General features: G+C 37.7%; 2 long non-coding RNA genes across 5 annotated transcripts in view; one reads left to right on the top strand and one right to left on the bottom strand.

Annotated features, from left to right (window-relative positions):
- The window catches only part of LOC111940783 (uncharacterized), a 61,053-nt gene that overhangs the window by 2,810 nt on the left and 33,742 nt on the right, over positions 1-24,501 (top strand). For 3 of the 4 annotated variants that reach the window (XR_015280296.1, XR_015280295.1, XR_015280293.1), the window contains exons 3-4: positions 567-8,308; positions 12,173-12,336. This is a non-coding gene — a long non-coding RNA (uncharacterized LOC111940783). The remainder of the gene's footprint in view (positions 1-566; positions 8,309-12,172; positions 12,337-24,501) is intronic. The other variant, XR_015280294.1, reaches the window with a different exon arrangement.
- On the bottom strand, positions 12,940-19,749 carry LOC147648434 (uncharacterized). Its single transcript, XR_015280297.1, has 2 exons — positions 19,399-19,749; positions 12,940-17,603 (listed from the first exon to the last, which is right to left on the bottom strand). It is a non-coding gene; the product is annotated as an uncharacterized LOC147648434 (long non-coding RNA).

The raw sequence follows: 24,501 nt of genomic DNA, 5'->3' as shown, positions 1-24,501 counted from the left end.
CAAAAACAACAAAAAGGTGCAACAGGAGTCTTGAATACCTATAAAGTGCATCTCAATGCACTTTTATGCAATAACCAGATTTCGATCTAAACAAAAGCAGACAGCATCTCAGTCACGCTACATGGAATCATAAGATGAACATTTATACTTACAAGTGTTGGTCTGATTGATTAAATGAGACTAAACATGAAGCATAAAGAACTACAATTTCAAAGTAGGTATGTCATGTCCCTCTTTAACAGTAAAATGATTAGACCAATATAAGTGTCTACATAAGGTCATTCACAAAATGGTGGAATACAAAGAAGATATTCCAGTCTGCTTCATATTCTGGGACTGATTTCCTACAGAGCCCTTCCCTAGCTGATAATATTTTAAAATTAAATCTTTAAGAGAAGATTGTATCTGCCAGACTCTGTAAGCACTGCATATTAGGTCTTCTTTAAATTGTATTACAGAAGAGGAATAAAACCAGATGGGAACATGAAAGTAGGTCTGTAGTTTTTGTTTGTTTGTTTGTTTTTAAAAAAGATGTAAAAGCCTTAGTTTACAACTTACATTTGAAGGACTAATATCAAAAGAGGTCTTCAGCCAAATATGATGATTTGGGCCCACATAGTTTCAACTGACCAGAAAGCAAGTCATCTGGAACAAGAACTGGAACCAGGCTAGAGCACCAAGTTTGGACTATGCTGGTAAGCCACAGCAGGGACTGGATTAGACAGGGGATGCCAGGCTATAGTTAAGAGAGGCACCAAGAAACAGGTGTGCTTAGGATATGAGCTTGTTAGACATAGGATCGTCATTAAGTTGAAGATGAACTTCAACCAGATGAAGAAATAAGGATTTTAGATGTGAAGCTAAGACAGAGTACTAGAATTGCCTTGTTGTGGAGAAGTTAGCTTCTGGAGTTCACTCGCTGTAATAGTGCAAGAGCAGGAATTGAAACTACTATGGCCCACCTGACCTACTGATCCATCAGGAGTTATGTTAAGATTTGTCTGGCTCCTAGAGGATCCAGGGCTGGATTTTACAGCCTTTATTAAAGGGTGTATTACTACACCTTCAGTGTTCAATTTTTTTTAATTTTTTTTTTTAATTTTATTTTACTACAGAGTCTGCATTCAGAAAATGTTAAACAACTATATATCAGTCTCTGTACATCTAAAGACTTTACTCACTGTTCTTAAAATGATACATAGGCCATGTCTACCTAAACCCTGTAAAGATTTAACTCATTTCTAACTTATTCATTTTATAATGTAAGGAAGCTGATATGAAAAATTAGATATGCCTGGCAAGCAAACATCCAAATTAGCAAAATTCACGACTACTGGTTTTATTATTGGTTTTTGCCCTTCTCTGTTTGTGCATTAGCTATCCTACTTGCCCAACAGAAAAGATACAGTATCTCTGGAGAAGAGCCATCTAGGTGTTACCTATGAACACTCTGAAAATAAACACAGAAGCAGTAGGTCATTTGGAGCTATATCTCATCCTTTACCATCTATGATATACCTCAGAGAACTTACCATCTCTGTGACACCTGGAGGACACATCTTTGCATAGCTTCATTTCTATCTCACACCTCCCCCAACACGCATTTTGTTATTTTTTAAAAAAAGCAAAATATTTCTGATGTTCTATGAAGCTCAGCTTGCATCCAGTTCTCATTTCCTCAAAGGAAAACTCAGTTTTCGTAAATAAACCTACACTTTCAATTGGAGCATCATCTTGTTGAGGGCATGTGTGCTGGTTTTGCATTAATTGACACTTGATGAGAAGAAGCCACCCAGGGAAATTATTTTTCTGGGAGGGTCTGCTAAGAGCTTCCCCTGTGCCTAACAAACAAACAATAGCTGGCTAGCTCTGGGAATTGACAAGCAATTGAACCATTTAGAAGCTGTGTTCACCTCTGTGAGAGTCACATTTTAAAAACAGGCAAGCCCAAGAAATCTCTTTCTTGGCTTTTGGCTTTGAAGAGGTAACTGGGTGCTGGTCAGGCCTGCCCCACACAGCCTGCATGTGTTACGGTGCCTGCCACAACAAGATCCCAGAGACTGACCTGTGTCTCTGAGACCAGAGCACACCGTAGAAAATGCTGGTGATTTAAGACAAAGGAATGGGTTCTCATTTGGTACTCTGACAGCTGGTTTGTTGAACACAGCCTCAAATAGATTCAGGGACAATAATGAAGGATTGGGCTAAAGGCACAGGATTAAATACAGGGCAAAATGGGGCAGGTCTGAGGGTTGAGGTCCAATAGGGACGAGGGAAAGTGGTGCAGGGGCGTGGATAAAGACAGGGATAACGGGTGCAGCACTGTGGCAAAACAGAGACAATGAGGGTTAAGGGAATGAAAAGCGTTCTAGGAAGAGTACATAAATGGAAAATAGGGGCTGAACAATGATGACACCAATTTTCACAAACCACTAGAACACCAGAACCAAAAGGCACCAATATGTGGCTGCAAAAATCTGTGGGAACAAGGTTTTCCCCACCCTAATCTAGTGGGGCATCTCCCCTATCCTGGTGCTGCCCCCCTCCAGGTTCAAGGCACCCTGGCAACAGGCCCCTGGGCCTCCGCATGCCAGACCAGGCGTGCCCCATGCAGCCCAGCCGAGATTTTCTCCCCTGAGGGGTGCTGAGCAGGCTGCCGAGTCCCTCACCAGGGAGTCCACTGGGCCGCGTCCTGCCGGGCCGCTGGGACCCCTTCCCAGCGGGGCTGGGCCCTTTCCCGGTGGAGCCCGCCGCTCCTTTTTTCAGCAGCACCGCTGGGCCGTGCTGACCAGGGGCTCTGCTGGTGCTGGGAGCAGCCCTGAGGACAGGAGCCAGCAGGGGCAAGAGGTGGCCACTGCCAGGCTGGGTCTAGGAGCAGCCATGTGGCCAGGACTAATCTAATGAGTAGCTTGAACAGAGAGAGATGAGAAACTTTGCCCTAGGGATAGAAGAAGAGAAGCCTCTGTTCCCAGAGATAAAAGAACTTTTCGGGTTTTTTATGCTGGAACAGCTCATACTTAAAATAGTACCCCATAAGTTGACATGGCCCTTGAAAGCAGCTATGGGGAAGCTGCAAGGCTTGGGAGGGACTTTGACACTGTGAACAGATTTCCCTTTCCCAAGTAGCTGATTCACTGTGACACTGAAGCCACAAGAGAACAGTTTTTTGTGGAAAATCTCCATGTCATGGCAAGAGAAAGTCCTCTCCCTACAAGAATTGATGAAAGACTGTTATAGAGGTAGTAACCAATTGAAAATCCCAGGTTTTGCCTCTACATTGTCTGTGGTGAAAAAAAAGAGGTTGTAGGCAGGGGAGGAGAAGTGTTCTGAAGGTTTTATTCTGATTCCTATTATTTTTTTTTAGTTCTGTAAATAGTTTCCATTATATCTTCTATGTTTTCAGCCTGCTTTACCCTCCTCCTAATTTATGTCTCATAGCAGGAAATGAGTACTTACTTCTAGTAGGTGCACTGATGATTTTAGCCAGTGCTGAACTCACTACAGCATGGAAAGCCAAGGTGGGGCCAGGGGAAAAATTGCCACAAGATGTTTATATGTTTTGAACAAACATACATAAAACTGGTATATGCTTCTAAGCAGAATTTGTCTCAAAAGAAGAGCACTGTGTTTGCTAATAAAGACTGGGGGATTTGCAGCCCTAATAATAACCAGCCCTAATCATCAAAGTCTTACGGGTCCAACAACATGAAGAAGATGTATCAGCTAGAGACAGAGAATCTCCTTACAGATTGTGTAATCAGAAAATGCGATTGAACCACAGGAAACACAAAGCAGAGAGAACGTGACAGAACAGATCCCTCTGAGGACTATTTAGCTCTGCTCCCTCTACAGAGCTGCAGTCACATGGGATAGGAGGGAGAGGGTTAATGTACTAATGAGTTTGACTTAGGGTGAGTTGGAGTGCCAACTCAAAAAGATGGGTAGTTTTATTTCTGAAATAGTTGTAATCTGGGTAATAAGATCTATGGTGTAGCTTCATGAAGACTGGCTAAATGCAGAATCTCTGGCCATCCTGAAATTAAGAGAAATTGTCTTTATCCTTTTCCACGAGAATGATTTTCATTTTGGTGTAATGAAAAATTCCTGTTCCAGTCTAGAATCTATGATTTTTTGTGTATTCTACAATTATTCTTTTGTGTTTTGTCTGGCAAGTACTTGCATTTTGTCAGCAATGCTGTATTTATATTCCTGTTAAATATCTCTGTACCTTTGCTGCCACTCTATGATGAAGACATTTTTTTCCACCAAAGCTTTTGCTTGAACTCATATATTGACTACCTCTCATCTAGGCAGCTGGATCACTGTTTCCCTAGTGGACTGGGTTTTCTGAATAAAGAATATCTTGTCAGGCACTCTGTCTATCTTGCCTCTAGTGGGAAGGTGAGTAGGAGGTATGTCTTCACCCATCCCAGCCCTCTCAGATGGAGCTGTCTATGGGCTATATAACATCACTACGTAATTTACCTTTTAGCAATAATTTTAATTTGGATGAAGTTCATATTTTTCATGAGTTATTAGCTAACTTCAAAAGCAATAACTTCACAGTCCCCTCAAGACATAAGGACTATTACACAATTACAGAAGCTATCACAGAGGACACAAGGTATTTAACAACTTGGCATTTCCTAAGGTATTTTTTTTTTACATAATTTTTCTTCAGTGAGGATGAATCTTGACAGTGAGTAATTCACATTCAATATGTCCTTAGGAATAAATAGTTTCTTCTTTTCTATAAGCCGAGTAGCCTATGGAAGGGGTTGACAGTAACCAGCAAAAAGTTGTTTTATTGGGGAATGATTGTAAACTAAGAACTCCTTGCATTTCTTTCCTTACTGTAGTTACTGGGCTTTTTTTTCAAGAGAGCAGTTTGGCAATCCTGAAACTTTAGCCTTTAATTATAAATCAAAGAATTATCGCCTTATATTGACAGTTGCTATATAAAATCCATTTCTTGCAAGTTTTTAAGTGGTCCAGTGTATGAAATTTAAGAAATTGCAGTACACATAAATTAAAGGCTTTTATACTCGAGTCAATGACTTGCTTTTAGCATAATGCAGACAGGATACTGAAGTGTCAAGGTTGAACGTAACAGAGCTATAGCAAAAATTATTTTCATTTTTTCTTCTTCAGCCTGAGACAATAATTTACAGACATTTACATCTAGAGTGACAAAAACACTTTTAAGATTCTAATTGAAAGATCAGAAATAATACAGACATGTACAGTATTTGTGCATGGATTTACAAGTGGACTATCAGTGCTCTGATGAAGATTTATTAAAGAAGCCACAGAATTTCCCTGTTGCAGAGTCCAGAAATTACTCAGTAGTTAAGACCCCAAAATGATACTAACAAGGGATTAAGGCTCAATATGGGCTTTCAGTGAGTTCTGTCCACATTGATAACACTTTGCCAAATGAGAACTCAGAGAACTAAAAGAACTGCATATGTCCTTACTGTGTCCCTAAAATTTAGTGTGATTAGAGATATTAAAGAGAATGATGACTAGGATAATCTACCTGTGGAAATAAACAAGAGTTTGCTTCCAAAAGTGATGGAGGAGTTTGCTGGGTATGTGAGTCCTCATAGGCAGAAAACATTTTATTAGTAGTATATCACTTTTCATTGCACCTGAATTTCTAACTGTCTATTAACAGTTGGATATTCATTATGTAAATATGAATGGTGGCCCTATTCTCCACATTTCACTTTTTCTTTAATTGGCTGAAATTTGGCAACACGATCCTGGAACAATCTACCAACACCTCAATGACTTCTGGGATTTTATTTATTTTTTTGTTTTAATGTAAGAAAAAAGTGACTTCACATCCACTACACAGCTGTAGTAATATCTTATAAAAAAAAAATCTCATTTCTTGAAGATGGTGTGGAAGCATGGAAACTTGTTGGAATAATCCATTTACACAAATAAAGAGAAATGTATCTGTTTGTGTCTTTCCCTCAGAGTCTTCTGACATACAAGTCAGTATGACCTCCACCCTGGGCCTAGAGTTATGAGGTCTGTTCAGGGACATCCCCACCTTCTGCTGATGGTCCTGGGACTAACCTTTATGGGACTTCAGCTGTAGTTGGGGGATAGGCTCACAGCTTTGCCAAGGGCTTCCCCCAAAGTCAGACAACATGGGTCCTGGCCCCACAGCCAGTATGGCTTCATCCACCATTGTGTCCCATGGAGCTCCTTTCTCAGAGACTTTGTCCAAAAAGTGTCCAAGACACAGCAGCAGGTCACAGCCCCATGGGCTGATCTTAACCCACTGTACCCAGAGCAACCCCTTCCCTTCAGTTCAGGAAATGCTTTAATGAGGATCCCAAGAAGGGAACAAGATTTAATCAGTCAGGCAAGCCTAATATTGAATGCTGTGCAATGCCTTACCTACCTGACAGACACAGGTAGGTAGCGCATCCTCAGCAGTAATTTTCCACCCCTTTAGTATGGCCAGCTGCATGTCACCTCAGGCAGAGGGCAAAGAGCCATGTCTTAGGCCCCAGGCTCACTGTTCATTGCTCTGGAACAGCACCTTGGAAAGAGTAATGTCCCAGCCATTGCTGAGACTCTCTTGCTTAAGCTCAAGTAGAGTGGCCAGTTAGTCACCAAGGGCACTGACTGGTTCATGGAACTGATTATGGGAACTGGCTAGGAGAGAGTAAGTCCTTGTAGCCCACTACATGCTATCACTGAGAGTCTCAATTTCCAGATGACCAGGGTAGAGTCCCATGGAGCTTGTGAGAACTCCTGAACTTGTCACTTTGGAGAGGTACATGATGACATGCAAGAGAGAGCACCAGAACCCTTGTGGAAGCCCAGCCGCAATTTCTTCTACTTACCACCCAGAGAGGAAGAGCCCATGTAGGTGGGCACCACCCAACCTCAATGTAGACCGTAAGGCGATGGGTGTGGGCAAGGGTCATGCTTCTGTTGTGTTGAGAAATGCCACTAGAATGACATTCATCCCCAGACCACTGCAAAGGCAGTATTGTTGGGAGGCATGGCACCAGCACCCTGACACACAGTGCTCTTTGTCTTATCCTTTTGGGACAGAAGCACTGTCTAATCCACTGTGTTGTGGATTAGATAGTTTTGTGGCCTCCAAATATGTATGAATGTCCAGGTGCTTACTTGTCTGCAACACACATTACCAAGTTAATTGCTATGCGTGGGAACTGCGGAGATACTCTGCCTACAGTAAGCTGTGGGACCTGGACAGGCAGAGACTCCTGTTTATACCCCTCTACATGGTTATCCTCAGGCTGCCTTGGCTGGAGGAACCAAACCCTATCACTAACTGCTGGTTGGGATCCTTGTGCTCATGTGTCATTATCCCTAGCTCCTTATGGTGCCAGCCCAGTCTTTCTGCTTTCTGAATCTGAAGAGTTTCTTTGCCCTCCAAGCTTTGGATTTAAAATGCATTCAGTGAAAATAGCAACCAAAATTAGATGATTGTCCTCTCACTATCACTCATTAAATAGGCTCTTGGGTTTTGTCCTCTTTCCAAAGGATAATTTACTTGTCACAAAATCACACCTTCAGATGTCAGTCTTCTCATTGAAAAAGACAGAGCTGAAAGATCTTGGAGAGTAAAGTGCCATTTCGCTGTAAATGTTCCATAAAGACCGAGCTCCACAAAAGACATAACGGTATTCTGACATTGTTGTACCTGTGCTATACTCGATCTACGGATATGTGGCAAACTGGCGGTCTCTGAGTGCTCAATTTTCTAGCTTCCTTAAAGAATGAGAGGTATTTTAAAACTTGCAGTGGTGCAAATTTATCACTCTTTCTGTCCAGTAACTTTGTGGGCAATTATTGAGGTCACAGAGCTTATACACCATTTCTTCCCTTCCATGCAAAGGTTAATGGACAGTTTTCATCTGGTTTTAGTGTTGCATGGTGACCACAGCAGAGCCTAGCCTTTGACCAGCGTGTGTGTACTCCCTGAATTTAGCGCTTGGTTTCCTTGGCACACCATATCAACAAAGAGCTTTATGAACCTTAGACAGAGATAATTTACAGAGTGATTTTCTCTGAAATTTTCAAAATTCCAAAGGAAGGAACAGAAAATTCTTAGACCATGTGCAAAAAAAAACCCCCAAAAAACCAACAAAAAACCCCCCAGAATATTTAAGTTGAATATTGATATGAACCTGCATGTATTTATAACCCAATAGTTGCATCTCAACATGTTTCAGTGTTTTTTCCAGGTAGCATCAATATTCAGTCAAATGAGAACTTAATGGTTAGCCTCTTTGAATCTCACCATTTCCATGAGGTAAGTCTCTAAATGGTAAGAGATGGTTCTTTTACTCATTTCCATAATATGTTTTCTTCAGCACATCCTCCATTTCTTTAATTAACCTTTCCTCTCTGGAAGTGATTTTCTTTTCAAAACCACTACAGCCAATTCTATATGATGGTTGTAGCACACCTGGAACTTTGTAGCACACCTAGAACAGCAAGTGTTGTACTACAGTCACTGAGACTTAAACTTGTGATTTACTCATATCTGACATTTTTTGCTGCATGAGCACTAGACTCAGACAAAAAAAGATGGCCAAATGCCTGTGACACACAGAATAGACAGAAAAATAACATTACAGATCTACAGCTGACATGTATATCTATGGAAATGCAAGGTGAAAATCTGATGCAGATTATGTAATTAGGTATCTAGTTGTATGCAGCTGATAAATATTCCTACTCTATACACATACACAAAAATTATTCCATTTTTTCTACTATAAAATTCCAGGTGAGCAGATTTGTTAATTGGTCTCTAGTCTCACTGCTATTTAAATTTTGGTCAAATAGCATTTATCCTCAGAAACTGGTGTGCTGCCTGGTTTCTGTTGAAAAAATTTGAAATTAATTTGAACAGTTTTCTTAGCTGCAAAAAAACCAAAAACATTTTATTCTCAACAGATTTTGAATATGGTACTATTATTTTTTCCCCTCTGGCTAGAAAAAAGCCTCATTAAGAAGTAAGAATTGTTACAGAATCTTAACAAGGCTGAAGTTTCCATGACTGATGTATTTATTACAAAGAATGGATTCATTTAATGACCATGCAAATTATCTCTTTTTTTTTATTTTTACGTTTTATTTTATACTCAGCTGGTGCATCAAGTAGAGCAAGTCTAAACCCTTCAATTTTTTTGACAATGGCAATTTTATAGTTGTTGTCATATTAATAGATATAAGCAGAACTCTTCAGCTGGAAACTAGATTACACTTTAAGAAAAGTATATCAATTCTATTTTTTTTTCCTCACAGAATCCTACAGTTCATGCTCTTGTAATACAGAAATTTATGATACTGTCCATTTACATTATATTCTGAGGGTCTGATCCAGCTCCTGTGTAACCCTACAAGAATGCTTCCACAGAATACACTGGAGCACAAAACTACCACAAAACCGGATTCAAACATTCCCAAGCTTTGAAAAGTTTGGAACTTTTTCCAGAATTTTTACTCAAATCCATCTGCAGTTAAACTACAAAGTAATGTCTTGGTTTCATCTTAGACTGCAGTGTGTATTCTAATTATGCAAAATTTTAGGAAAGAAAATTAGGCTAATAATGCCATATAAGGAGCTGTTATTATGCCAAAGAAAATACTGCATGATTTTAATTGGCAACTTATTTTAGAAAGTCTATTGATATGTTTTGACATCAGTGAATGGTTAATTAAAATTTTATTTTATTGTTTACACTACTGTTTCTAAGATAACTGGTTAAATTTAGGAAGACAATTGTTATTGCTGTTCAGTTTTTATTTTTTTTCTTGATAGCTCAGCTCACATCTAAGACATAAATACCCACCTTGTCAGTTCTGCTCAGTGTTCTGAGTAGGATAATTTCTGAATTGCTCTGAGTTTGAATTAATTATATCAATATGAAGAAGATAGACTTGATGTATCTTTACTCACACAAATCTAAATCTTTATTCCCACAAAATATATAATATATGGATGGCTTTAAATATTATACTCTGAAGAAGGAATATAAGCAGGTAAAACTTCTTTGAAATTTCACACTCCTTGAGCAGTTTGAATTTGATACTTTAATCTGAAAGTATGAATTCTGGAAAAATCCAGACATAAGTAAGTATTTATAAGACAAATTGAGTCTAGCTGTCACAATTTTGAAAATCCTTACCTTTGCCAACAAACACAAATCTTTGACACAAAGAATAAGCATGTGGAGTGAGTAGGAGTGTTTTTCAGCCTGTTTTTGTTCTCATTCTGTTATTAAATGTTTGCAGATGACCATCAGGTTTTTTTCTAAAATTAACCAGTAGGTCCTGCTAAAATTGTTTTTTATGGCCATAATTTCACCCATGAATAAGGCTTACATTTCTGAAAACAAAGGAGCTCCAGTGATCTGTGGAAAAAAATTCTTAATACTGAATGTATTAAGGAAATAAATGCTGTAAAAGTCCCAACTAAGAAAAATGTTGTTGGCACTTTTTGTTTGTTTGTCGAATTTTGATTTTTTGGGGGTTTTTTTTGGTAGTCATTCTTCATAGCTCATATTACTATACTTAGTAGAGGCCTATCTCTCAGTTTCATCTCCCATCAGGGGTCCTATATGAGCAGCCATTTCAGATACACTGGAATGAAAAATGTGTGTTTGACATGGAGTCATTGAATAAGGATTAAAGGCATTACTCTTGTCCGGTCTACTAGCCACTAACAAAAATCTGTGGTCCTGCAGGTATACCATGTAAAGAAATGTGTCTATATCTGTTCCTGATTTTATTTAGAAACTATTGAATATTCAGAAAAGTTACTCTTTTTCACTTACAGAGAATGTCATGGCAAATCCAAAAACATGGTTTTTGATTTGAAACCATTATAATTTTGAATTATTGTACATCTACCTTGGAACCCAAAGGCAGTTGAAATGCTGTGTGATTTCATTTCTAAGACAGCATTTCTTAGAAAACTGGGCAATACATAGATGTATTAAATACAATTAATAAAATACAATTAGTGAGCAGAAGAATTCAGCAGGATTTCTCCAGTGAACAAGAAGGCAGTCAATTCACTGATTATTGTGGAGAAAAAGAGAAAAAAGTGTACTAGAATTAGGCCTAGGCCCTTTCCCTGTGAAAATTCATGAAAATAATAAATCTATAACATTAGCATTATTATGTAAGGCAATAAGATATTTCTGCTATTTTTTTTCCAGTGCAGCCAGGAAAAGTGTAAGTGGTTGCATGCAAAACCTACTAGTGGTTTTAAGTTTGTTCTAGCAGCTAGTGGGAGCTAAGTAGTACCTTCATTTTGAAGAACTCTCTGCAAAGGCTGTCCTTGCTTCTAATGTATTAGCTACCAATAACCACACAATTTTTTTCATAGTCGGTCCTGAGATTCTGTCTGCCATAGGTAGGTCTGGGTTTTTCCTCTACTCAGATAGCAGATGGAAAAAAGACCTTCATATCATAGCTGGGAAGAGTTGTTTACTGTGTCTCATGGTGCTTCATTTATATTCAGCCCAAAGTTTTGTAGGAAGAAGCTTACAATAAGATGAAACACACTTCTGTGTTGCCAAGTGTGCAAATTTGGGTACATGTACAAAGAAGGAAGGTAGATATAAAGGAAACAGGACATGAAAAGATTATAGTATTTAGGGCCAAAAAAAAAAAATGTGCTTCAAGTGATAAAATTTACTTTGGGATAGAGGTCCAGTAACCAACTTGATAGACTCGTGGCTTGCTTAAGAACTTTCTTCAAAAGTTTATAGCAGAGAAAGTGTGTGTTTGAACATGGACAAACTTTTCTCTATAAGCATCTACTTTTCATTCCTCTTCGCAGCAACACCTGTAGGGAAAAATTGCCCAAACCCCGTACATATCTGAGAACAGAATAACCTCCAAATACCAGGAAAAATAAATGTATGTAGTACTAATGCACCTTACTTTTCAGGTTTTATTTATGCACAGTGAGAAGTTAAAAAAGAAAACCTTTTAATTTCAGTTGACACTTCAATTAATGTAAAAATCTGAAGTAGCACAATTTTCTGCATTTTGGCGTTGCCCCAGCTGAAACCACAGCTACCATTCTATATATCTTGGCTTGCAGAGATTCTGGCTTTGAAATTTTTATGTCTGTTTGTGTTCTCTTGTTTTGCAGCCAGACTACCTATTTGCTTATATGGATCACCATCCTCTATTCCACTTATGATGATATGAAATGTGACAATTACTGGGTGCTGATGTAATGTCACGGACACTGAGAAAGAAACACCAAATTTTAATATTGTGAAAGAAACACCCAAACAGTAAGAGAATACTCAGGTAATAAATCAGGAAGAGGATCCCACCCAAAATTTACAGAATCAGAAATACCTTTCTAACCAGTCACAAGTGTAAAAAATTCACTAAAAAGTAGAACTCTCTTAATGACAACAACTATTATGAACCTTTTCTCTGATGCCATGCACTTTAGTGAGTAAATAGTTTGTAAGGTGCTTTGTTTCCACACTGAAAAAAATCCCAATAAAAGATACTTGTTGAAAAAAGTGCTTAGAGTGAAAAATGAAATAAATGCTTTGTTAATGAAAGTGGATTTTTATGCTATAGAGGAAGAATCCTGTTGCAATTTACTAGAATATAAAGCAAGAAAAGCTTAAAGGCTTTGATTTCACATTTCAAAATGCACCAGAATCTAATAATGACCTAATATTGTGTTTTACTTTGGAAATTGGGCCCCGCATACTTGAGGATCTTGAAGGTACTTAGTATTTCTTTGCTTAAACTTTACCAACCCAAAATACCCAGAAGAAAACATGCTTGTTTCTGCCATGAGAGATTTTTTCTTATGCAAAGTTACTTGCATAAGTCTTGTTATCATCATATTTAACGTAGTCTGACCTTTTGTTATATATTTTGTCATTTTGATTTTAGACATATAATACTTAAAACCCATCCAAGAACTTCATTCTACATGTAAGGATCATGAAATGCATCAGCACACAGAATAATAACATCAGTTCAGAGACTAAGCAACTGCAACCATACATACAGTCACATCATTCACAGGGTGCATTGAATTTCATTATTTGACCAATACAGATCATAATGAATAAGGAAATATAAAATAGAGAGATTATTTTCACGAAGAGTAAAATGGAAAAGAATAATTAGGGCCCTTACTTTGCCAAATATTAATCTGCAGCAAAAGGGTCAGCAAACTAAAGGAAAAAAAAAAGTAATTTTTCCATAAGCAACATGATACAGTATGTGATATATTTACAGCAGGATGTGAATGTTTGAGGCTATAAGTTTATAATGGGGAGATCATTTCTCCTTCTCCACTGATATAGTATTTCAAACAGTGGATTATAATTTTTGGATAGTGTTCAAAATGTACAAAATTCAAAGACCGATGACATAAGTTCACTTCATCTATGGTTTCATTTAATAGGCCCTGGTTGTATATTTTTTTATATATATAACTATAAGCTAGTTCAGTTTACAGAAAATGTACCCCATTTGCAGTTTCTTGACTTTACAAATGAGCTATTGTACTTTTGTTAGAGTATGAGCATCTTTTTGTGTGTACCTATCTATATAAAAATATATTCATATTTATCTTAAAACACTCATTGTTTTAAATTTTAATCATAATCTAACAATAGTCATAATCATAATTTAATCATAACTGCAAAGTGCTTAGAGTTTCAAATGTTTTCCTGAGTGCTGCAGAAATAAAACCAGAGAAGTTATAGCAATGTTTAGCAGAGATCAAATGCTTAAACGTACAGTGTTTCATTTTGCTATGATAATCCTTTGAAATATCTCATCTCTTCAAACCGGTATAAATGCTCCTAAAAAAGAAAAAAAAAATAGGAGGATATAAGTTCAAGGATAAAAAAGAGCAGAATGAGATGACTCTGTCTGATTCATATGTGCCTCTTATCCATCATGCACACAGAGACTACACCTTTATCATTTAGTTCCTACCACAATTTGGAACATACCACAAATGCATATCTCTGCTTTTGGTGCTTGCTTGCTCCAAATCTCACATACTCTGGATACTTCATCCAGGACAGTTCCTGGAAGCTTACTCAAAGAATTCTCTTCTTATGTTGTTACAGTCTGGCTTATGTTCCACATGAAAAAATATAGGACTTGCACTGGGAAAAGACTTCAGTTTGATTCCTAATGAGAAGAATTGACTTGTCAAAACTATACATGCAGATCTAAAACTACATCTACAGGGCTTGAGAAGGTCATAGGATCATATAACGGTTTCGGTTGGAAGGGAGCTTAAACGGATATCTAGTTACAAACCCCCCTGCCATGAGGGGGGCACCTTCCACTAGACCAGGCAGTTCAGAACCTCATCTAATCTGGCCTTGAACACCTTCAGGAGCAAGACAGCCATAACTTCTCTGGGAAACCTGTTTCAGTGTCTCACCATCCTGACAGTGAATATTTTTTTTCCTAATAGCTAATCTAAACCTACTCTCTTCCAGGTTAAAGCCATTCCCTCTTGTCCTGTCACCACACGCTCTTGTAAAATGTACCTCTTCCTCTTCCTTGTAGACTCCCACTAGGTAGTGGAAGGCCATAATTAGGTCACCTTCTCTTTCCCAGGCTGAGCAATCCCAATTCTCTTAGCCATTCCTCACAGCAGAGCTGCTCCATCCATCTAATCAACTTGGTATACCTCCTCTGGATTAACTCCAACAGGTCAATGTCCTTTTGGTGCTCACAATTTTTCAAAAAAATACATTGAAAGCTTTTGCTTCCTGGGTCCCTATCCTGCTGTCCATATATGTCCATATGTCAAGAGGTGTGGAAAGAGAGATTGTCATTGAAGACTGAGGCAAAAAGGTTGTTGAGTACTTCAGCCTTCTTCTCATCTGTGGTGTCCATTTTTCCAGCATTGATTATCAGGAGAGTTACTTTCTTTGACCTTCCTTTTTCTTTTTATTTAACATACCTGTAAATACCATTATTCTTTGCATCACATGTCAGGTTCAGTACCAGCTTCACCTTGGTCTTAGTCACCCCATTCCTACACAACCAAACTTCATCTCTACACTCTTCCCAGGTCACCTGTCCTAGTTTCCTCAGCCTATGCAGTTGCTTCTTTCCCTTTAGTTTGATGAGCAGACCCCTACTTGTCCAAGCCAGTCCTGTGTGTTAAGAAAGCCTTAATGTTTTACCATATGTGGGCAGTCTTATATGCAATGACATTTCACAGAAAACACAATAGATTTACTTATGTTTAATCTCTCTTTTGAAAAGATAAGTGATTTACCTCTGTACTTATCCAAACGTTTTGGTGCCTTTCTAAAGAGCTCCAGCTATTGGAATCATTCTTTTGAGAATATCAGTTTTTGTCAGAATAGAAGACTAGTTCCCCCCAGATTGTTAGAGTTGGAGGAAACACTTGAAAGCTTAGGGTAGGTATTTTAAAAATCCTACAACGTATACATCAATTTAATTAATTGAAGGACTGCTCACTTTTACTGGGAAATGAATGTTCAGCCTGAGTTCACTGTTGATTTGTAAATTCTCTTTTGCATGTTCTGTACATTTTTTATCCTGAAGCAGACTGTATGTTTCTTGCTGAGTTAGAGGAATATTACCACTTTGAATCAGTTTATTAGCACTCTGAAAATGAGATGCCATTATAAAGACGAGTGGCAAATGGAAATACTGACATGCCTGTATCTCAGTCCTTAATTTCCTGGACATTTTGAAAGAGGAGAGTAAGAAGCAGTTGGATACTAAGTAAAAGTTTAAGAGGAGAAAATTCACTATCATTAAAAACACAAAAATGTTTTAATATGCAATATAAACTGGAAAAGTAGAATTATTTTCCTTTAGAATACACAGTCTGTATAAATGGAAAATCAAGTCAGTTTCAAGACTGTGCTACTTCTAAACAGTAAGACAGTCATCAATTTAGTTTCAACAACCTCTCCTGAGACAGAAAAAATCTGAAATAAAAAATACAGCTTTTGATTCAAAATCATAGTATTTAGAACCTGGGAAGGAAGAATTTTAAATCACAAGTGACACAGAAGCATTCATTTATGTTGATTTCTTTTATTTTGCTTTATTTGGTTTTTTTAACTGCCCAGTATGACTTTAGCTGCTGCTTTTATCTACAGAAAAACCAAATCAGAAAGGAAAATATTTTAGCTGCCAATAGAAGGAATTCCTTAAAGGGTAGTAAACAATAAAGATGCCCAAATTCCCAGTTCTACTAAGTGACGCACCTTTTCTCTTATCAGTGGGACCAGTAAGTATGAAATGATTAGAAATCAAGGCTTTTAGTAAAGAGTTTCAGAGAAGCTTCCCACCTTCAGCCATGTGCATTTCAGGGTTTTGAGGTTTTACCTTCATAAAAAGATGTTTTATCTTTCTTCTTTTTGGCCTTGTGCTCCTTATGATTAGCAAATGTATTTCCTCTTTGTGGCATCCCTAAAGGCAGCCAAGACCTCTCACAAAGTTTCTTGCAGAGCTCACTAATATGTAGGCTATACCGGTCTCAATGCTTTTTATAGCTGATCTTAAGAAAAAGAACAGAAGATATTTCACAAAATAATCAGTAGCCCATTGCATTAGTGTATTTACAAATGTAAATTCTTAGCACCTAATGTTTCCTGCTATGCATCTTATCAGACAGCAGTTTACTAAGGTCCTGAACCAGTGACATGGCACAGCAAAGACAGAGACTTGATCTGGGGAAACTGCTCTGTTCCCAGGCCCTGGACTAATAGAGGTGGGAGTGTGTAAAAAGCACTTTGCTTGGGGGAAGGAACAAGAGGCATTACGAAGCAGATGCTCTCAATCTCTAAAAGAAAGCTGCCATAATCAGTATACAGCATTCTCTCAGTCAATCCAAGGCTTTACGGGGGGCGGGGGGAAGCTCAACAAAGTTCTTTTACATCAGTGTATGAAAGTAAGAGGATTGTCAAACTAGATAGGCAGGAGTCTATCACACTAAAATTTATTATTCAAGTTTAAAGTAAAGCTTTGTTTAGGTTTTAATGAAAGCAAGAGAATTTTAACAACAGAAGTACTGTTCTTTCTTTCTCTCCCTTTCCACATTCAATTCCTCTACCCCTGCACCTGCTTCCAGTTTTGGCTTCTTGGCAGTGACGCTTAAAGAGACATCAGCTGGCAGTGGCAAACTGTTAAAAGCTTCCCTGCAATGCAGCTTTGCAAATGCCAGCCATTTATTCACTGGTGCATGCCAGCTTAACACAAGGTTTCTTTTCCTCTCGCTTCTCTGCTCTCAGGTTTCAGTTCCAAACAACAGTAAGCAGTCTGAGTCATGGCCTAGCTGTGTGAGTATCCATTAAATGTGGTCACTGCTATCTGTTGTCGTAATATTTTGATCCAAAGGGTGTTGCCTAGAATTTAAAGTATAGCACTGTTTCTTCTCTGCAGACATAGCTGTTGGACCACAAGTTTTGTTTTATTTAATGTTTTGTCCTTTTAAACAGATGGTAGGATAGCTAAGCTGCTAGACCCTGGAATTATTTTGTTGACTTTGTATCTTTCTTCTTCTGCTTTTCCAAGTCCATAACGCTGCACTGAATAAAGAAATACAGAAAAAAAATTAAGACAAAGAAAGTGGCAAGCAGCTTAAGTATTCGACACAAGCTGACCGTTTCGATGCTGACTTAGAGATGACAGTTTGCTCTGATCTCCTGTGCCCCAGTGCAAATTCATAGCTATTAGGAACATTATATTCATTAGACTGACTCCAGAATTCTACGTGTGGTAAGATAAAAGATTCTCCCTAATAGGACATTTTTCAATTTACTGCATCACTTCAGCAGAGAGTGAGAAAGTACCACAGATGTGCAAAAATTCCACAGTATGTTTTATTCAGAAATTTCAAGTTTATCTTTAGTCTGTGTTGTCTGAAGGTTCTTTCTATGCCATCTAGGGAGGTAAAGAATTTGATTTTCATAGTTTGAACTACTAAAGTTTTTCCCTGTATTCTAAGAGCTTTCTAGAGGTAGCTCTGTGTCAGAAAGGGTTGCCACAGTGCTGTTAGCATGGATAGGCTAAAAAATAAAACTTCACTGCAGCAATATTTTGGCATGGGACAGAAACCACAAGTCTTATGGACCTTTTGATCTCATGGTCCCATTCAATAAGACCTGAACCTATTCCCATTTGTCAAATGACAAATTGACTTTCACCGAGACTGGGCCAAGTCCTTCTACAAAGGAATTAGCAGGGGCAGTGCACCCTAACTCTTTGAGTCAATAAAAGGTGTGTTGCAGAAGAGTTACAATAAACCCATGAAAAATAAAAGCAATGTTGAGAGGGAGGTTGAAGAGAAAATAAAAATCTGAGGAAGTTAGCACCAGTATGATGAGTAGCTGTGTCACTCAGCCAGATTAACATTTCTTTATTAAGCTATGGAAAAACTTTAAAATACATAATATGGTCAAAGAAAAGACACATTCAAAGGAAGAATAAAGTAAATGCATCCTAACACCTATTTATTTTTTTATTTGTGTTTGAGAAATTGTGAATTTTTAAGATTGAGAAACCTAGCAGCCTACAAACTAGTTGTACTGGTGTATATTGCACATACCTTGATATGTGTCCTTCTGTGTTTTAATACTGGTTGCTAATATTCATGTGCTGACTGTAATATTTTGAGATACTTTCTATATATTTTATGTAAAAAAAAATCAGTCATTAATTTTGAATGGTTTGGGTTATACTATCAGGATGGAGGTCCATGAACATAACAGCCAGCTTGCAGGCAAATAAGCCACTGAGTTTTGGTAAGTATATTCACAGCGGAAACAAACGTGGTCCTTGAATCAATGTAAGTGCTCTCTGTTGCCCAGAGCAGTAGCACAGAGTGATTTGATGTGAATTAATTCTCTGAAGGATCAATTGCCTCAGAGTAGAAGAAAAAAAGAAAATAGAACAGCTTGAAAACAAAAGCTTTTATATGAAGCCTGACCAACACAGAATTGAAAAAAAAGAGCAAATTTAAACAGCTTTTATTTTGAGGCAAAAAAGGTTTGAAGTTGTGAGTAGACAGCTACCTTCTGCTTGGTTTCTCCATATTCAGAGGAAAAAAAAAAAAAAAATTATCTTTTCTGTGAACAAGAAAGAGATATGGCTTCATACCACTGAACAATCTCCTAACCTGAATTTTGGCCAACGTCTTGGGTCAGAAGAACAGAGAGAATGAGATCAGTAGGTACATTTCTGCTTGCAGCTTTAAATTTGAACCCAAATCCATGATTACAAGACGACTGAGACAAAGGATGCCGAAAACAAATGTTGGCAATCATATGACTTCTGTAGCTAAACAAGATGGAGAAGAAATGCTCTATCACTGTTTTCACTTACATGTGTTGTTTCAGAGATCTAGCTGCTCCAAAATAGTGTCGTAATAAGTGTGACATACTTCTGGTTTTGGAAAGTTTATTTCGTAAGGTTGATGAAGCAGATAGTTGTCTTGCTGACTCTGAAAAATAGGAATAGATTTCATAACAAAGTATGTGCTTGTCTCGAGTTTGACTTACACTGGAAGATCTTGGTCACATGTTTGTTGTCCCAGATAAACTCCAAACAGAGTTTCCTGGACAATGGATAGATTTGGAAACCCAGAGGCATGACAGAAAACCTAAAGATTTGACTGAATTATTAAGAAAAATTGTCTCTATTCTACTTCAGAACATCTTCAAATATTGAATACAAATAAAGGGCCTTATAAGCAGATGACTGGAAAAGAACTTCTGCAGGCCCCATGTGGACTGCATTCCCCAAATGCACACTATTTTGATCTATCCAGCCCCTGTCTATAGTTGGGTTTACATTCCTGACTGCTTCTGATCTCAAAGTGCAAGAATGGCCCGTTGGCCCATGAGGCCCACAGCTGAATTCACATCTATCTGCAATATCTCTGGTGGGATCAAGAAATCAAGCTCTTCAATGACAATTTCAATAGTAATATACCTTTCAATAGCAGTACAAGACATGCTTGCAGGCCTTAACAGAATCAGAATAAAAATGCACCTGTTTGGCTACACCTCTTTTTTTTGTTTCTTTTTAAATTAAAAATGAAGCAACACATTCTGAAATTGCCCCCTTATAATTTATGGCTATACAATCAGCCGTACTTAAATCTCAGTCTAGCTGTAGTAGGTGTAAGCCTGAAAAGATGATCTTTTCTATCTAGTGAGTTATCTAGATGCTTTTATAGTTGCAAAGCAGAATACAGGTAAAGGTAAAATCACCTTGGGTAGATAAAATGCATAAATTTTAATTTAATGTCAGCTAATCTTAACGAAACTAACTACAATTTTCCTGATAAAATTTCCTAGACTTGAAAGTCAAAAAAGAGGAAACAGTCAGTTAAGGTTCTATTACCTATGCCCACATATAGCCCACTTATAGCCTGTGTCCATTACTTATAACCCACTACCTATGGTAGACTAAAGAAAGGAAAAATCACCAAAGAAATACCAAGTTATTAATAAGTTTTAGAGACTACATAGGAAAAATAGACAGAAAAATGCCGTGGCAATGGAAAGTAATTAATTATCTGTTCTTTGGATTGGGTCTCATAATCTGTGTATGGGATAGAAAACAGAAATCAGGCAAATGCATATTAATATGTACCTATAGGTACAATTATTGGCAAAAGTTTTTAAAGACTTTTAAATGACTCTCAAAAAAAGAAATCTCTCTTTTCTTACTGAAGGCATTGGGTGAGACAGTTTACCATGACTTCCCATTTATTCATTTAATTTAGCATATAAAATTTAAAAGCAAATTTATTCTGATGGGTTTGGATGTAATGAAAACTTTAGAAGACATGTTGAGTCTTTCATATTTTAACAATTGAGGAATTGTTACATTTGGTGAAAGAAAAAAACACAGGAGCTTGGGGAAGAGTACTTTCCAGAGTAACACTGAGTTCCTGAAATGCTTGGGAAGAGAGAGAGCCTGTAATAAGAGCTGGCATAACGAGGTAACACCACTTTATACCTGAAAAGCAACATGCAAGAAGAATGGCATTTAAAAGAAGTATATCAAATGAATCTTAATTTTTCACTGCTCAAAACCACATGCCTTCATGCAGGTAAAAACGAAAAAAATGTGGAAGGGCAATGAAAGCTCAAATGAGCTCTTGGAAAAGCAGTATCAAGATGACACATTACTAAAACTTTAAACCAGATATGTAACTCTACCATATTTTGTAAAATTAAACACTGTTTGGAAAAAATACTTTTTCAAACAAGGAAAGAAAGTTTTAATCAAGATAGAATGTTTATCAGTTTTTAGATGCTCAGTAAAGGTATCTAACCTTTAAATATTATGTACATTTTAGTGAAAATCAAATGAATCAGGCTTTTCCTAATTTTTTAATGAAATTTCAACATTAATTACAATATTTCATCTAAAAACCACTATGGTTTGAATTCATATGTTGTGTTATTCACTTCTCCTCAAATGGGAGGCAGGGTTAACCTGGCATTGCTGAACAGCTGGCACATTTCAGCCCAGAGGTGGTTACACTTCAAAACAGGCTTAAAAGTAAAACACGATGGTTTCTGCAATGTTTATTTTTTAAATAGTGCTTTTAAGAAGGCCCATGAGAATATTCATGTAATAGTGAGTTTCCTTTCCAGGGACCTAGGTGGGTACCTTAAATGGGTACTAAATTGCTCAGATAGTTTGGCAATATACACCACTAGTACTTGCACTCATTCAGAGCATGTTGATTAATCACATGCCAAATTTTCAAGCAAAAACACATTTATTTAATTCCAAACACATTTAGAGTATTTAATTTGCATGTGCATTCCGTTTACATTGATAACTGCCCCACATTTACATAGTCCTTCATCTTGAAGAGCCTTGAAGCAATTTACAGCTCCAGAACAAGTCAATTTAAGACAAGCCACACAAACAGATCTCCCCTTTTCTGCATGCACTTGAGGTGGGGGAAGGGTATCAGCCAGCTGTAGAGCATTGGATTTCATCCCTGAGACTCTGAAGAACCCTGTACACTAGTTATGATGGCCATGCATGTGAAGAGCATAATGAGAACCCACATTCCTTTCCTACAATATCAGCAGGGAATTTGCAGAAGTTCAGGCTGGCTGGTGCCCCAGATGCAGCCTTGCCCTGATTTTTACTGTATGTCTTTTTCCTCTTCCACTCAGACCTACTTTTAGACTTGTGCTGCCAACCTAAAAGGCAGACCAGACCACTCTTGTTCAAACTGCCACTAGTGTGGTGCAGCACATCCATCAGCCAGAGAGGTAGGGCCACCTAAGAGGCCAGGACATTTCCAGCCTCTTACTCTTCCTGGGAGGAAGTCTAGAGATAAGAAAAGCAAATCAAACAGCTTTCAGTATCTCTTTTCAAGGCACTTTGCTTACATATCTGTTCAGGCTGGATGTTTTCAGTTTTCCAGATCAATGACTGTGACCCTTAAAAAATATGGGGTCTATAGCTAGCATTTTTAAATGGCCTCTGTAAAATCTTTCATTGCACATGGCTGATTTCTCAAGGCATTTTTCATTCCCTTTGTTTTTCACTCCTTTGGGAAGTACCAGAGGGTGTAAAATGATAACATCATGCATGTTCATGCAGTATTTTGAAAGAAAAATGTGTCACTTTTTTTTTTTTTTTTGTTTTTTTTTTTTTTGTTTTGTTTTCCTGGGGTACCAGGAAAATCTCTATTATCATGCAGTGTTTCATGCAGACTTCTGAATTATTGCATTTCTGAGTCAGGCATGAACAACTCTGTGTCTCACTCTCTTAAATTTAGCTTTCAAAGACAGTTGAAAAAATGCAAGAAATCTATCATTTTTTCATGTAAAGAAAACAATCTAGTACTCATTGACAAAATGCATCTTCAATCAAAATCTCCTTTTCTCTCTGAAAGTGGATTGTTTTTCTGTGTTGATTAGAATAATAGATACAATTTTTTTATACCAGATAATGCTTCCAATTTTGGAAATCTTGGGTTTTTTTCCCTTTCAATGATCAAAACCTGATCAATGACTATCACCTCATAAAACCCCAATATTTTTCAGTTCATGCTCCCAGCACTGGCTGGATCATGCTTCAGAATTCTGCATGCTTGGGAGACCTGTCAGCTAGAAATAGTACCAGTTGTTCCTCAGCAAAGGGGAGTGCCACTGTTATTTGTTTTGCTTAGGGTAGATTTGGCAGGTCAAGGTGGGTCTCAGAAACCTGTAAATGTGAAAAGTAAGCACAGTAGATGGAAGCCAGCCATAGGATGCAAGAAGGGTAATTTCTCCATGAATTCTCATTTATTTCCCTTACTTTCAGAAAGGAAGTACAACTCTTGTTATCTTTGTTATCTCGAATGGATTTTTTGGTTTTTCCTTCATTGCATGTAATCACGGTGTGCATATTGGTTTGTCTCTTGCATACACTCCTTATTGGTGATGTTTTGATTTTAGAGAGAGAAAAGTAAAACAGCTGAGTTTACGTGTAAAGACTGATTAAAGATTGACATTGACACCAAGATAAGAATTTTCACTGTCCTAAACCAGCTCTGGGAAGGACAAAGTATGATCTTTTGAATAATCAGTTCATGTTTGCCATCAGACCCAGGGTCATATATTTTATTAACTCAGAGCTTTTTTAGAATTGTCTGTGTAGAACAGAGTTCAGTGTAGGATGTCACTGCAAAAGAGCACAACAGAGGGCATTAAAGTACCCACAGTTGTCCTCTAGTAAAGAAATGTGCCTGTGTGATCCCCCCCAGGCTTCTGACTGAAGAACTGATGCATTACTCACTGAGTTTATCTGTAATGGGGTACATGCAATCTCTTTCAGAGTTGTTCTTCCAAATGCTATTGACTTGAGCTCTAGCTCAGAATCTGAATAATCTGATGAGCAGTAGCTGTATTTTGCATTTATGGTGGTTTTAGATTATCCATAAAGTGTTTTTTTCTATAAACATTGCCATTGACACAGCAATGCAGTTTATCCAGAAGAAAAGCTAGAGTTAACCTTAAAACGAAACAAAGGCAAGGAAAAGGAAACCAAATATACAGGATCTGAACAAGCCATTACCTTCTATAAATGTGGATAAACTTCCATGAAAATTACTGATAAACAAGCAACAGAATCTTAACTTTTTTAGCCTCATCTTACAAATAGATTGGGCAACTATTTACGAAGATGTAACTGGTCATGAGATCAACTGAGTCTCATTATATTTGAGTAATCCACACTCTAATTGTAAGGTCATTATCACTGGTAGCTGCAGAAAATTCTCTTGCATACTTCTCTACTTACATGAAACTCCATGTATGGAAAAAAAACGAAAACAACTGGATGGAGGGCAGTAAGGAGAATAGCAATATTCTTTTTTCCCTGGCAGGCTGGCAAATGCTCCTGACATCTGCTGTATCCAAGAATGAAAGAGTGGTTAAAGTCCCTGACTCTTCCAATCTCCTC

Source organism: Cyanistes caeruleus, chromosome Z (assembly GCF_971803275.1).
Source record: "Cyanistes caeruleus chromosome Z, bCyaCae1.hap1.1, whole genome shotgun sequence".
Classification (NCBI taxonomy): Eukaryota; Metazoa; Chordata; class Aves; order Passeriformes; family Paridae; genus Cyanistes; species Cyanistes caeruleus.
This window is presented reverse-complemented; position numbering and strand designations above follow the sequence as displayed.